The 14,820-nt window shown below is 35.6% G+C and overlaps 1 long non-coding RNA gene across 1 annotated transcript; it reads right to left on the bottom strand.

Moving 5' to 3' along the window:
* Positions 1 to 111: 111 nt before the first annotated feature.
* Positions 112 to 13,413, bottom strand: LOC137238213 (uncharacterized). Its single transcript, XR_010949135.1, has 2 exons — positions 5,931 to 13,413; positions 112 to 5,767 (listed from the first exon to the last, which is right to left on the bottom strand). It is a non-coding gene; the product is annotated as an uncharacterized lncRNA (long non-coding RNA).
* Between the last annotated feature and the right edge of the window lie 1,407 nt (positions 13,414 to 14,820).

Below are 14,820 nucleotides of genomic sequence, written 5' to 3'. Positions count from 1 at the left end.
ATTCATAAATTATATAAAATACAGCAAATATAGATATTTAAAATGCATACATATAGAATGCATACATTGCACAGTTATTAATTTTTTTTTTTTGAAAACTTCACATATTGTACTTAAATTGTTGTACTTAAATTGTTGTAAGGGTGTGGATCTTATTATTTTTAAATTAAGAAATTACAGTAATGTACAAATACATATAAGTAGATACATACATATACACAAATATGAAATGAACTGCTGAAATTAAATTATAAATTGTCTCGCAAAGACAACAAGAATAATACAGTACAATAAAATGCATAACATGCATAAAAATAAATTTAAACTTTTTTTGTTTTTTTTTTCCAATGGCTCATATTTGCTCGTTTTGGTTCATTTAAAAAAAGCAAGTAACTAAAAAAAAATTTTCCTAATACATATAGTACATACATTTATAAACATACATAAATATTTTTCATAAATAAAATTTTCATTTAAACTGCGTTTGTTTTTTAAATTTAACTAAATATTATTATTTTTTTTTTTATTTAAATATATTAACTTTTTTGTAATTAATTATTTGTTTCTTGTATATTTAGTATATCTACTCGGCAACGCGTTTAGTGCATAAGTACTGTATATATATACATATATATATATTTTCAATAAACTATATAATAATTATTGTATATATAATGTAACGCTTGCAAAAACAAATTTTTGAAAAGTATATCATTTTCGAGTTCATTTTGCGGTTTTTTGTTGTTTTTTATTTTTTATTTCATTGTGATTTTTTTGTTTTATTATACCTTTTTTATCGATGAATACTTTTGTTTTTTCAATTTTTTCATCATTTAATTTTTATTATTTTTTTTTTCGTTTTCTACTTTTTAATACTTTCTGGTACTATCCAAAGCAGCCATGGCATTGCATTTTTGAATTCTCGTTTACATATTCTGTTTTAACAACTGTAATTATAAATTTGGTACTAATTTGTAAACTAAATTTTTTTTTTTATAATTTAATACAAAAAAAACTAATTAATGTTTTTTGAATGCTTTTTTCAATTGCATAATGTCTACTGTATTTGCGCTTGTATATTGCAATAAATTAGTTAATTTTTTTTAATTTTTACAAATATCGGCATTGACTGAAACTTTTTTCTGACTACGCACAACTAGCATGAACATATATGACCCGGTCTATGAAATGGTGGCTTATGACTCAAAAAAGAAATTGCGAGAAACAGCCGTTAACAGTTTTTTTTTTTTTTTTTTGCGAGAAATAGCTGCATAAGCCACCTTTTCATAGACCGGGTCACATATATTTAAAAACGCAATAAAACATACAAAATTTAAAATTAAAATTAAAATCATATTTATTATTAATATTTGAAGCTCACAAATATAACAAGCAAGTAAAAGAGATTTGAAGAAATTTGAGTTCGAAAGTCCTTTAAATATGTTTAAGTTTTAGATTTTGAAAAACTGTCAACTCATTTGTATTTGCTTAGTATAGTTCGCATATGCGGTTTAAGTAGTTAAAGAGTGTTTATATACACTTTTTGTTCACTTTTCTTTATGTAAATATGTTTTCAAGTATTTTAGTATATTTGCATGTAAGTATGTATATATATGAGGTATGTTAATGTTAAAGCATTGACAAACAGCACCCCTTAATCCAGATTAACTAACTTAACAAATGAAAGCTTTGCGATTTAGTAGCAAACCCCTTCAGACCAGCGGCGAATTATCTTTTAAACTCAGAATTGGCTTCAAATGAGAGGTTAAACTCAAATATTTTTTACAAAATTTTAAGTTAACTCAAGTTAACTGTAAGTTTAAAAACAACTTGCTCTCTGCAAGCCGGCCTTAATCTTCAACAGAACCAATTTCAGGTTAAATTTAAAAAAGTAAGAATGCTAAAAGCATTTAATTTTATTACATGTTTGGGAAAAATGTAAACAACTCGACATTAGGATGAACAAGGCGACAGCTTTTTCGGTATTTGAACTCGCACTCACTTGTGCGTCCTAATGCCAAGTTGTTTAAATTTTTCCCAAACATTCAATAAAATAAAATTTAAGTAATTGCTTATAAAAAAAACTTGAATACATTTGAAAGCAAAAGGGCAATCCAGGCCTGGCAACCAGCTATCGCTGTCGCCGTGGTGTGATTGTAGCGTGCTCCGCCTACCACACCAAAGATCCTGGGTTCATTAATTTTAGAAACAAATTTTTTCAATTAGAGGACAATTTTTCTAAGCGGAGTCGCCCCTCGGCAGTGTTTGGCAAACACTCCGAGTATATTGCTGCCATGAAAAGCTTTCAGTGAGCACGACGTAAATTGGAAGAGAAGCTCGGCCTCTTCGAAGGTTATCGCGCCTTCCATTTATTTATTTTTGTTTATCATAGTTAGTTGTTGTTGCTCCTACTTATTATTTTTTTTATTTTCATTAGATTTCTGAATAGATAATTGAATTTCAAACATGGTTAAATTTATTTCAGAAAACGTTCTTTTAAGACGCAATAGCAATGCGACATACTTATCAGAGTTGGATAATAATTGTTTTAAAATATTTTCTAAATAAATATATTAACTTATTATTTATTTTATGTTAATTAATCAATCTGAATACATATTGTACTTATAAATTCCTTTACAAATATCTCAAATATATTTTGAACGTATATGAAATCGAATACCCGATTTCCGCAACTGCATTGCATATTTCTGAAATCCATTTTACACAAACTACAATTTAATTAACTATCCTGAAATCTAATTTTGATTTTCTGAAATCCAATTCGCTTTTGTGAATTCCTGTAAGCACATTCTGAAATCCAATCATCTATTTTTAAATCCAAATGACAATTTCTGAAATCCAGGTACCTATTCTGAAATACAACTGCGCTCTTTTGGTTTTAATCTGGAAAAGGTGTAGTCGTAAAGTAATGCAGATGTAATCTCTGCTTTTTTTCCGCCAAAAAAATAATCAAATAATCGTGCTGATTTTGTGTGCATTGGCTTATTTGACACTATTTCTCAGTTAACTGTAGTTAGCTTCTACTTCTGCAAGTTGTAGTATTAATTTTTTTTTTTTACTGTGACTTATGGCTCATTCCCACATATGCAGGACGTTTATGCGATGGGATTGGACGTCAGTTTGTACATGCTTTAGATGAACTATCGGATATATGACTATCTTCAGTTAATTTAAATGGCATTATTTCTACACATAATTTCGAGTGCTGAGTGGAATATCACTCTTATCTCGGCAACCAGTTCGTTTTTTAGCAAATTCTGAGATGCTTCTAAGATAGGACGTTTTTTAAAAGTTTTTTTTAAGATATGATACTATCAAAACAGCGGCACGGTGATATATCACTCAGAATTCGATTGGTTTACTTTTAATTGATTTCGCAATTCAGAAAGATTCAATAACCTTTCCATTTCCAATTCAACAATATTTTACAAAACTTATCAAAATACAAGACAAGAAATCTGCCAAGGCCAAAAAATCACATTCCGAGCGAATTTCAAAATCCCGTTACGATCCAAGAAACTGCTTCATATACATACAAAGGATTAATTGAACCCAATTTGTGCCGCGGTCTCACTACCCAAACTAAGTGACCCATTGCTGCTAGCTCGAAGGGGTTTCCCCAGACTAAGCTTACTACCCAGCAGGGTTAACGATTGAGAACATTAGGATGTTTTGCTAAAGTGGATGCGAGCTTTCCCGCTGAGGCGTGTCATGACCGCTAAGGGTAAAAATAAGTACAGCTCCTAGGTTTATGCACTCTACCAGGAACGTGAAAGCAATTTCTTCTCGTCATAGATGATCGGCGTTTTTCGTTCTGCTTCGCACAAAGTAAGATTATTTAACCCCACTTCATAATGCTTCTCTAAGTAAACAGTACCAAGTATCGAGTGGCAAGAGAATTATACAACCTCGGCCTCAATGTTAAGTCAAAAAAAATTTCTTTACGCAAAGTTCAGTCTGTTCCATAGGAAGCTAAAGCCTCAAAAACAAAAGCTTTTGGCATCATCGCAATAATGATCAATACGTCCAATCAAACTTATTCAACTATTATACTGGAAGCCATGGGAAAGGAATACAATATACAATACACAACGAATAGATATTCTTTATACCTGCGGGTAAAGGCTTGTAGTAAAAGGTAGCTAATTCCACAGACTCGCAAGTTGCAGGGGTTAAAGAAAAGTAATTCACGCGGCAGTGTGGCCAGTAGCACTAGATTATAGATTATATATACAAAATTAGTTTACATAATTATTCGTAATATAACTTGCAATCTAAGCTTTACACGGAAAGTTGTACATTCGTTACTAAAACTTTACTAAGTTTTTATGTCGTTTATGAGTAAATGAAGATTCAGACTTAAAGCATGAAAGTGTGAACCTAACCTAAGTTTAAAATCACTGTAAACTTGAAATTGAATTGAACAGGATTAGCCTGGTTTCATTGTGCCATTTAAGGGCCGTGAGCTGCCACAACGGCCGAGAGAAAAAATTTCAACAACTAAATTAAGGATAAAATAATAAATGTAAGGCGCGATAACCTTCGAAGAGATCTAAGGCGAGCTTCTCTTACAATTTGCGTCGTGCTTCTCTTGATTTTCCCTACAAATTGGCCGAACGGGACCTACATGTTTTATGCCGACTCCGAACGGCATCTGCAAGGCAGATGAGTTTTCACTGAGAACTTTTCATGGCAGAAATACACCCGTAGCGCTTGCCAAACACTACACTGCCGACCCCGCTTAGAAAAATTTTCTTCTAATGGAAAAACCTTATTTCTAAAATTTTGATGTTGCTTTGCCTGGGGTGTGAACCCAGGGCATACGGTGTGTTAGGCGGAGCACGCTACCATCACACCACCGTGGCCGCCGCCTGAATAGTAAATACTTTCATGCATATTAAGTGGTGGGTAAGGCTTTTTCAACTGAGCACCGTTTTCACCAAAGTCAATATTTTGCGACGATATTTGGTCAGCGCCGAGTCTTGTGGTCGAGAAGAACACTGTGTGAATTTTGTTGCAAAATTCTGCATGATTTTTTTTAAATTGGCAATTAAATATTTTTTAACTGTTTTGGGAAATTAATTGTTTATCCGAAAGTAAGCGTCCAAATGGAACAATTTTTTAGGTATGCATAGATTCAAAAGGCATTCAAGTATAGGGCAAAATTATTTTTTTTTGTAAAAATTGTTTCTTTTGTTGGTTTGCAATAAATTTTCTATAAACAATTGAATATTTAAACAATTTCTCCGCCTTGCAGATGGAAATTTTAAAGAACAGCTTATTTAGGAACCATTTCTAGGATAATCTACGAAAAAAATACTTGAGATCTGACATAGTTTGAAAACATTGCTTTGTTTTACAAAACCTTTAGTACTAAACATTTTGTTTTTAATAAGGAAAAAAATAAAAATAGAGTTATTAATAATTATTGTGTTTGCATTGATATTAAATACGAGCATATTGGTGAACAAAATGCCGAATCCAAATCACTGGTGAACCCTTTTCAAAGAAATAACCACAATACAGTGTAGACAAATTTAGTGCAAATAAGTGATGAAAATGTTTATACAACGGAAAATTACATTCGTCTCCTAATGGAAATACTGGTCATACCCTGTGCAAAGGTTATAATTATTTTTTATGTCACGTAAATAAATTCCACTGTTGAAGACGGTTCGCAAAATATTGTGGAAAATCCTATGGGCGACAGTGAAAAAAAAAATCGGAAAAATAAGCCGAACTACTTGATGGCAGTACTTACTTACTTACTTACTTAATTGGCGCTTAACCGTCTAAACGGTTATGGCCGTCCAACAAGGCGCGCCAGTCGCTCCTTCGCTCCGCCAACCGGCGCCAATTGGTCACACCAAGGGAGTTTAAATCGTTTTCCACCTGGTCCTTCCAACTTGATGGCAGTATTCTTGATGTAATTGGCACCTGATGGAATTTTTTCTGGATCCAAAAATATTTAATTGTCAATTTAAAACAAGTAAGAACGGGACACTCTTCGGCTGTGCCGAAGACTTCATACCTTTCATGAATGGGGCTGAACAATAACCTTATCCCGTTCGTAATTTCCGAATAATCGGATGTATAAGATAAGAAATATATAGTGAACAGATCTACATACCTAAACGATTTTTAAGATAAATATAAAATAAAAAACAGGTAGGTACTTTGTGTGAGGATGCAAAGTTTCAGGTTTTTTGTGGTCTGCGTGTAAAAACTATGACTACGAATCACGTATTTCAAAAATATATGACGTAAACGTAACTATTTGATTAAATTTGATGAATTTTGAAGCTTTTAGCTGTAAAAAAGGGGCAAAAATTACAGTTTATATGGGGTATATAATATACATATATACCACCGATCTTTATGATTTTTTCAGACAACAATATGTAAAGAGTAGTGTGCGTTGAGCATTCGTCAGGTGCAGACGTGCGAGTCCTATACATAATATTCAGTAATTCAAACATCAATTTTCATATTAAACTCTTATTTCTTTAAATTCCAATAAATACATAGTACATATGTGTATACGAATCATTTACTTGTAACTCAGTCGTCTTTGACAACGTCAGAAGTAGGATTCGATTCAAGGAATTTTGATCACGCAAAGAATTTTTTTTAAACTAAAGTATATACACACTTGTGTGTATTGGCTTCACGGAATTAAGTTATTGAACGCAACTGGTAAGGCAGGAGAGATCAGCGATAGACGCGATAAAATTCAGAGAAACGATAGACGTTCAAAAAAATTCAGAGAAACTATAGTCGTTCGTGGAAATCAACATTAGAAGACAAAAATTTTAGGCAGCGATAGACGCAAACAGAGTAATTGAAAAGATGTGAAGAAGATTTTGTTTATGTAGTAACATGACAGTTCCTGCAATTAACTGGAAAACGGAGATTTTGAGGAATTGTAAGCTAGCAGAGTTGGATTTTCGACGAATATTTTGGTGGTTGAATTTAAGAGAGAGAAGTTGAAAGTTGTACAAGCGGTAAGGATGTAACAGAAGGCATTGCAATCATAGGATTGGAGGAAAGCCAAGGAAAGGTTAAGTTTTCATCGCTGAAAGTGGAGCAACTGAATGCTTTGTTGCAAAAATGTAGTCTCGCAGTTTCGGGCAATAAGAGCGACAAGATTGCATCGCTAATGGAACTATGTATATGAGTCGGATGAGGTGGATATTGAGGAGGTCGAATCGCGTGAATATCCATCGTGGCAGCAACAAATTGGTGAACTCAAAGAAATTATGAGCAGCTTATCAAAAACCGTGAGTGGATTACAGGCTATAACGCAAGGGCGTAGTGAAACAATCCAGGTTGGAGATAGGAATTTGGAACAAGGGGTAAGCCAACAGCAAATAGCATCTGGGAGTTCGCAAGCATCGACGACGACGCATGCAGGTACAAGGTATTCAATGAGGGAGATTATCGGCATTTTGCCAGAGTTTGACCCACTAAAGGGACACCGAGCAACGAGTCAATTCATAGCGAAGATCGAACAATTGCGAGATATATATTTATGGAGTGATGAAGAAGTACTATTCGCGGCGAAAAAAAAATTAAGAGGGGTGGCAAAAGATTGGGCTGATTCCCAGCCAGCATTCAGAACATGGTTTCAATTCGTTGAGATGTTAAGAAAAGATTTCCCAAGTGCACCAAGCTCAGCTGAAATACGAAATGGGGAGACGCAGGAAAAGGCCCAGTGAATCTTTGAAAGAATACTTTTACGTAATGCTAAGTTTGGGACGCAGCGGAAATATAGATGAAGTATCAATAAATTCTTATGTTATTAATGGTCTAAATGATATGAATCTTTCCAGAACTTTACATGCTATGAATTTGGGGTCATGCCACGAATTACTTTTATCAATTGAAAGATTATCTGCGATGCCTGGGTGGCAAAAGAGTGTATTAGACGAGCGCCAGGGTACAACAGAAGCTCCGAATAGTAAAGAAGCTCGGAAGTCAGTACGGTGCTATAATTGCAACGAGGTGGGACACATAGCAGCTAAGTGTCCACATCCACAGCGCAAAATAAAGTGCACGAAATGCAACAAATTTGGACACGAAGCCAAATCATGTGGCATAGCGAAACCATCGGTAGCAAACATAGCAGAGTCAGTGGATACAGTACCACCACCAGTAACCAAAAATGTAAATGTATTTGGGCGAGATATTTCAACATTTATTGACACGGGCAGCGATGTGTCAATGGTCAAGGAGTCTCTAGTTCCTATCACTTTACAACGTGAGGCCGCCAATAAGAAACTTGAAGGTTTCGGAGGCGGTATAGTCGAAACAGAGCAGAAGGTAAATGTCGTCATGCAGCTGGATGGTAAAGAAGTGCAAGTTTGGTTAATCATAGTGGCAGACGAGTTTATGCCATATGAGTTACTCATCGGTCGTGATGTGCTATGTAGTGGAGACGCAAAATTTGTCATCGACTCAGGAGTGTTGAGGATAGAAGAGCCAGGGCCACAGATGAAAGTAAACATCGTGAATGGGGGTGACTCCAAGCAGTTGAGCACCTTGTTAGATCAGTACGAAGATTGCTTTTCAGAAGAGTTGTCAGCCTTAGGAAGATGCAACATGACTGAAATGGAGATTCAAGTCACCACTGATAAGCCAATTGTGGGAAAGCGCTATCAATTGCCATTTTCGCAACGTCCGGTGTTGTCAACGATAGTGGAAAATCTATTGGATCACAATATCATTCGTCCAAGTACGTCGCCACATGCAGCTCCAGTGGTCATAGTTAAGAAGTCCAATGGTGAAGACAGAATGTGTGTCGACTTCCGCGCACTCAATGCTGTGACTGTCAAGAAACCATTTCCAATGCCTATAGTAGAGGAACAGCTAGCGAGATTAGGGAACAACCGATTCTATACCACACTGGATATGACCGCGGGATATTATCAAATCCCAATGAAGGAAGAGAGCAAACAATACACTGCGTTTATTACCCCGGATGGGCTGTTTGAGCACAATGTTATGTCCTTCGGGCTGGTGAATGCACCTATGGTATTCCAGGAGATGGTGTTGAAGATTATTCAGAAGCTCAAGCAACGGGACAAGATTGTGAGTTATGTCGACGAAGTTATCATTGCTTCATTAACAAAGGACGAGGGTATTCACGTATTGGCAGAGTTTTTAGCAAAAGTATGCGAAGCAGGCTTGACGCTCCGACCATCGAAATGTGTTTTTTTGGCGGAGACAGTTACTTTTCTGGGGCATATAATTGGTCAAAATGGGATTCAGCCAGGCGAGGGGAAAGTGCAAAGCGTCAAAGATTTCCCACTACCGACTTCAGCGACACAGGTACGTCAGTTTTTGGGACTAACCGGTTTCTTTCGTAGGTTCATTCCACATTATGGTGTCATTACGAAGCCCCTCACTCAATTGCTCAGAAAGGGCGAATGTTTCGAATATACGAAAGCACAAGATGAAGCCTTCGATGCACTGAAGTTAGCACTTTCATCTGAACCGGTTCTGGCACTGTTCGATCCGTCAAAGCCACATGAGGTGCACACAGATGCCAGCGCTCTAGGTATCTCAGGTATATTATTACAAAAGGAAGACGAAGGTCTGAAGACAGTACAATACTACAGTCGACAGTGCAGTGCAGCTGAAAGCAGGTACGCAAGCCACGATGACAGCAGCCGAAAAGGTGATGAGAGTACGTGACCCGACAGCTATCAAAGATGATTGGATTTACGCTCTGCAAATACTAGATAACCAGTTAAGGCGGATCGTTCACATTTTAAAAAACAATACCTCCACACCTGACGTAGACGAAAAGCAAATACGGAGTGATTACCAGATGCAGCAAGGTCGGTTATATCGTGACGTCAAAGGGCAACCAAAGCTGGTAATTCCGAAAGCAGTACGATGGCGAATAACAAAAGCATGTCATGATGATATGGGCCACTTTGCCGTAGAGAAGACAGTGGAACGCATTGGGAAGCGCTTCTGGTTTCCAAGAATAAGAAGGTATGTAAAATCGTACATTAACTCATGCGAAGAGTGTTGTCTTTTCAAGGTGAAAGGAGGGAAATCTGAGAGTCAGCTTCATGTTATCGAAGTCTTACCGATACCATTCCGAACGGTGAATATTGATCACCTGGGACCGTTTCCAAAGAGCAAAAGGGGTAATGCATACGTCTTGGTCATTGTATGTGGATTCAGCAAGTATGTACTACTGAAGCACTGCGGAATACAAAAACCGAACCTGTCACGAAAACATTGGAAGAGATGATGTCCATATTTGGCCAGCCAGTCCGTCTCATATCTGACCGCGGTACAGCATTCACCTCTAAAGCTTTCCAGGACTTTATGCAAAAGAATGGTATACAACACGTCAAAACAGCTGTCAGGACTCCTAGAGCTAATGGTCAGGCCGAGCGGGTCAAAAAAAATATTCTCAGTTGCATTAAGTGCAGTACCAAAGAAACGAAAAATTGGGATTGCTCCCTACCAAGCATCCAATGGGCGTTAAACTCACAGCAAAACAGTGTTACCAAATTCACTCCAAATGAGCTGGTGTTTCATTTCAATCCAAGAGACGTATCTACTAATCGAATCATCCAAGCATTGCATGATCAATATGAAGATGGAGACATCGAAACAAAGCGTAAAGAAGCAGCCACGAATATCTTAACTGAACGCCAAAAGTGGAAGGAGAGGTATGATAAAAAACATTTACAACCACACCAGTATGAAGTCGGCGATTTGGTATTTGTCGGTTACGCACCAGTGGCTACGGGCGAATCACACAAGCTTGATCCAGCCTATAGGGGTCCATACATTGTATCTAAGGTACTGGATCATGACAGGTATCTAATCGAAGATTTACCGGATACAATGATCACTCAACGACGATATAGTAATGTAGTTAGTGTAGATCACATTAAACCTTGGTGCGCACTTAACCCAGAGTTGGATACAACCGATGATGACGATAGCCAATCGACCGGGCCGGTCGAAGAGTCAGGAGAGGCCGAATGTAAAGAGTAGTGTGCGTTGAGCATTCGCCAGGTGCAGACGTGCGAGTCCCATACATAATATTCAGTAATTCAAACATCAATTTTCATATTAAACTCTTATTTCTTTAAATTCCAATAAATACATAGTACATATGTGTATACGAATCATTTACTTGTAACTCAGTCGTCTTTGACAAATATATGTTATAAGCGTAAGCATTCATTGAAATTTGAAGCCTCTAGCTCTTAAAATTGGGCAGTAATTACGAAAAGTTTCTTATCTGACAATCGGTTGTGGGGGATATATACATATATACGACCGATCTCATCAATTTTTTCAGGCAACAATATGTGCAATATACGAAATTATATGGTGAAGTTTGAAGCTTTAATCTGTTAAATTGAGTAAGATATGACAAAAATCCTCTTTTTCTGAAAAATCGGTTGTATTCTATAGTGGTCCTATCCGGCCGGTTCCGACAAACGTCTAATCGGACACCCAAATACACCCGCTCACCAAATTTTATCAAGATATCTCAAAAATTGAGGGACTAGTTTGCATACAAACAGACAGACGGACAGATGGACATTGCTAAATCAACTCAGCTCTTCATCCTGATTATTTCGGTATACTTAATGGTGGGTCTATCTATTTTCCTTTAAGGATTTACAATTTTGGGTTTCGTGACGAAATTAATATACCATTTCATTTTCATGAAAGGTATAAAAAAAAAACATGCAGAATTTTGCAACAAAATTCACACAGTGTTCTTCTCGACCACAAGATTCGGCGCTGACCAAATATCGTCGTAAAATATTGACTTTGGTGAAAACGGTGCTCAGTTGAAAAAGTCTTACCCTGGTGCTTTATTTATCACTTATTCAGATTGAAGTTATTTGTTAAGCGCGTATTTGCCTATGTAACTATGTTTGTGTTATTGCTTTTTATTGGTCTATATTTTTATGTAATTTTCAATGTTTATAGGTAATTGTACATATGTAATTTAAGTAAAATTTGATAGTGAATATAGAATAAAGGATTAACAACGGCAGAGAGCTTTTCTATTCTTATTTTTATTTTTTATGTACATTGATATTCGCCTTTTATATGGATCAATCTATTAATCTTCGACATATTCTTCTTATAATTAATTTGAATGCACTTTGATCACTGATTTGTAATTTGCCTGAACGTTCTCTCAATATTTTTATGATTAAACGAAGTACGAGAAGTTAAGTAAACATAATGAAAACTACGATACCAAGAAAAGATATTGAAACAAATTTTTCCTTGAATTCGAACAATTGAAGCCTTAATAAACTTCACGGAACAAACTAAAATTACACTGTGCAACAGCATTTTTGTGGTCGCAATAATTCCGTTTATGAATCAAAGGCCCTGGCTTATATAGAACTTGAGCAATATTTTGCTTTGGTAATTTTGGAATAAAATACATAAGGCGGCTTTTGATTCAATTTTCTTTTATATAAAAATCGAATAAGGCTGGGGCGAGTTCCCCTAAATTGCTATCTAAATAGATAAAAAGCCTAAATCACTGGAAAAAATACAAAAGAAAGTATTTCGAATTTTTTGGCATACTTTTCAACCTAAATTAAATGTCCAATTCCAAAAACAAAAAAATTCTTAATTGAGTTTTTATTTAATTTTTTGATTTGCATGTAAATAAAATGCGCCTAAGCATTCATAAGAGCTGCCATATAGACCAGAGGGCTGTGATTCGTACTGCGGTTGGTGTCCAATCGTTTCCTGAATAGTGTAGAGATGTTACCTCATAGCTTTAATCAGGCAGAATAAGAAATGTGCTCATACTCCTCAATGCACTGCTGCCTAAAATAAGATTTTTGAGCAGTACCCAATGCTAGTCCAAAACAGGGGCTATATAAGCCGAAGATGCTGCATTTCTTGTTCTGCTCTCTAGGGATGCTTCCCATCCCTTAACCCCTGCCCGGTTGAAGCCTGCATATGCGAGTTCATCGCAATTTTGTATGCTTTGCATAGACAAAAATTTGTTATATATAATTTTCTTCCGATGTGTTTGAATAATATTTATGTATATTTTAAGCTACGCAGATCTATTGTGTTGGGTGCAAATAAAAACAAAGATTATTCCACATGTGCGGAGTATGACAAGTTTACCGCGTGTAGGTGGTATCGATTTTTTCTACTTTATTAACTGTCCACAATTTTTTTAATATTCAAATGTTTTTAAATGTTTAAATGTTTTATTGAAAATTGTGTTTTTCGTTAATTTTCCATCATTTGTCGCGCTCCTGAAGATGCCAAGGAAATTTGGCGAAACGTCGAGCTGAAAGGTGGAATAATCTTTGTTTTTATTTGCATCCAACACAATAGATCTGCGTAGCTTAAAATATACATAAACAAAAATTTGTTAGTTGTCAAATTAATTCGACAGCTTTTAGTCTTAACTGTAGCAGTGATGGAAGGTTCCAGTGGAATAGTAGTTTAGGTACCTAAAATTTAGGCGAACTCGCACCTAGCCTAGGATTTAGAGAGGTAGCTCGAGGGTGAAAATATTGTGACGAATGTTGAGCTCACTAGGCTAGTTAATAATCACGCAACAACAAAAAATATGAAGCCGCCACATTAAAGCTAGCCACACTTATGTACAAGGCAACGAAGAGATACTCAGAAACACATGTAATCATCAGCCGAAGTAGTTACTCATACATACACCCGCATACGAAACGTCTAGACCTTAGGAGAAATATGCGAACGAAACAATGGATAGATAAAAGCAGCCCAAGCTGAGTAATCAAAAATCAGTTTGATTTAAACTCGCTATTGGTTGTGAAGTACTACTCTTAAAGTAATCTAAATAAAGACCAGTTTGCAATACTGAATATTGGAGTGATTTATTAAAAGTTTAGCGATAAGAATGTTAGCAGAAGGTTTCAAGTAAGCGGAATTCCCTTAATTCGTTACAATATTGTAAAAGATTATTTTGTGTAAAAATTTTACATTTTACAAAATCTTAGTGAAAGGTCCACAAACACAACAAAAAGAAAAAAAAAACTTGTCCACCTTGAAGTGTTTTTGTAATTTTGTCATGCTTTACCTAATTCGCACTTTTTGTCGGAAACAAAAATTTACATTATGTATACAAGGTTGGCCTCTTATTTAGAATCGATTATAAAATTATGCATCCGACTGTCATCATTCGAGCACTGACGGTTTCATTCTTCTTAAAAATTAAATTGTTTGCTGTAAAATGAGTTTCAGAAAACGTAGCTGGCCTGGGATTTTCTTTCCTAACCCGAGTATGCAAAGAACCAAAATGCGAAATATGTTAGCTGCAGATGACTTACAATAACTCCAAAACGTTCTTACGAATCTCAAAACTTATTGAAAAATTAAACGAAAGAAAAAGAATCTGTCACTAGCCATAAGCAAATAACTCCTCGATTAGAAATAATCGATCATTTTTCGAAAGTCGATTATCAAGTGTTCTAGCACAAGGATTTTATTCAAGAACACGATAAGTGAAATTTGATAGTGCATATTATTCGTAATTTTATTCGTACCTTCTCACAAAGATGCCAAAAATACCTTTTCACGAGGGAGATATGTAAAAAGTTGCACAATGTTATTAACCGCTTATTTCACTCTTTGTAGTTGCATTCAGGCATCTCAGGTCAATGCTTATTATTTTTAAGTTTTTAAGTACTGTCTAAAATAGGGAAATACGTTCACAAATTTATAAAGCCTCGTGTTTACTCTCCCTTTATAATGTTTACTGGTATTGCATGGCGGAACCATAAT

This window comes from Eurosta solidaginis, chromosome 1 (genome assembly GCF_040869045.1).
Source record: "Eurosta solidaginis isolate ZX-2024a chromosome 1, ASM4086904v1, whole genome shotgun sequence".
In the NCBI taxonomy this organism is placed as follows: domain Eukaryota; kingdom Metazoa; phylum Arthropoda; class Insecta; order Diptera; family Tephritidae; genus Eurosta; species Eurosta solidaginis.
This window is presented reverse-complemented; position numbering and strand designations above follow the sequence as displayed.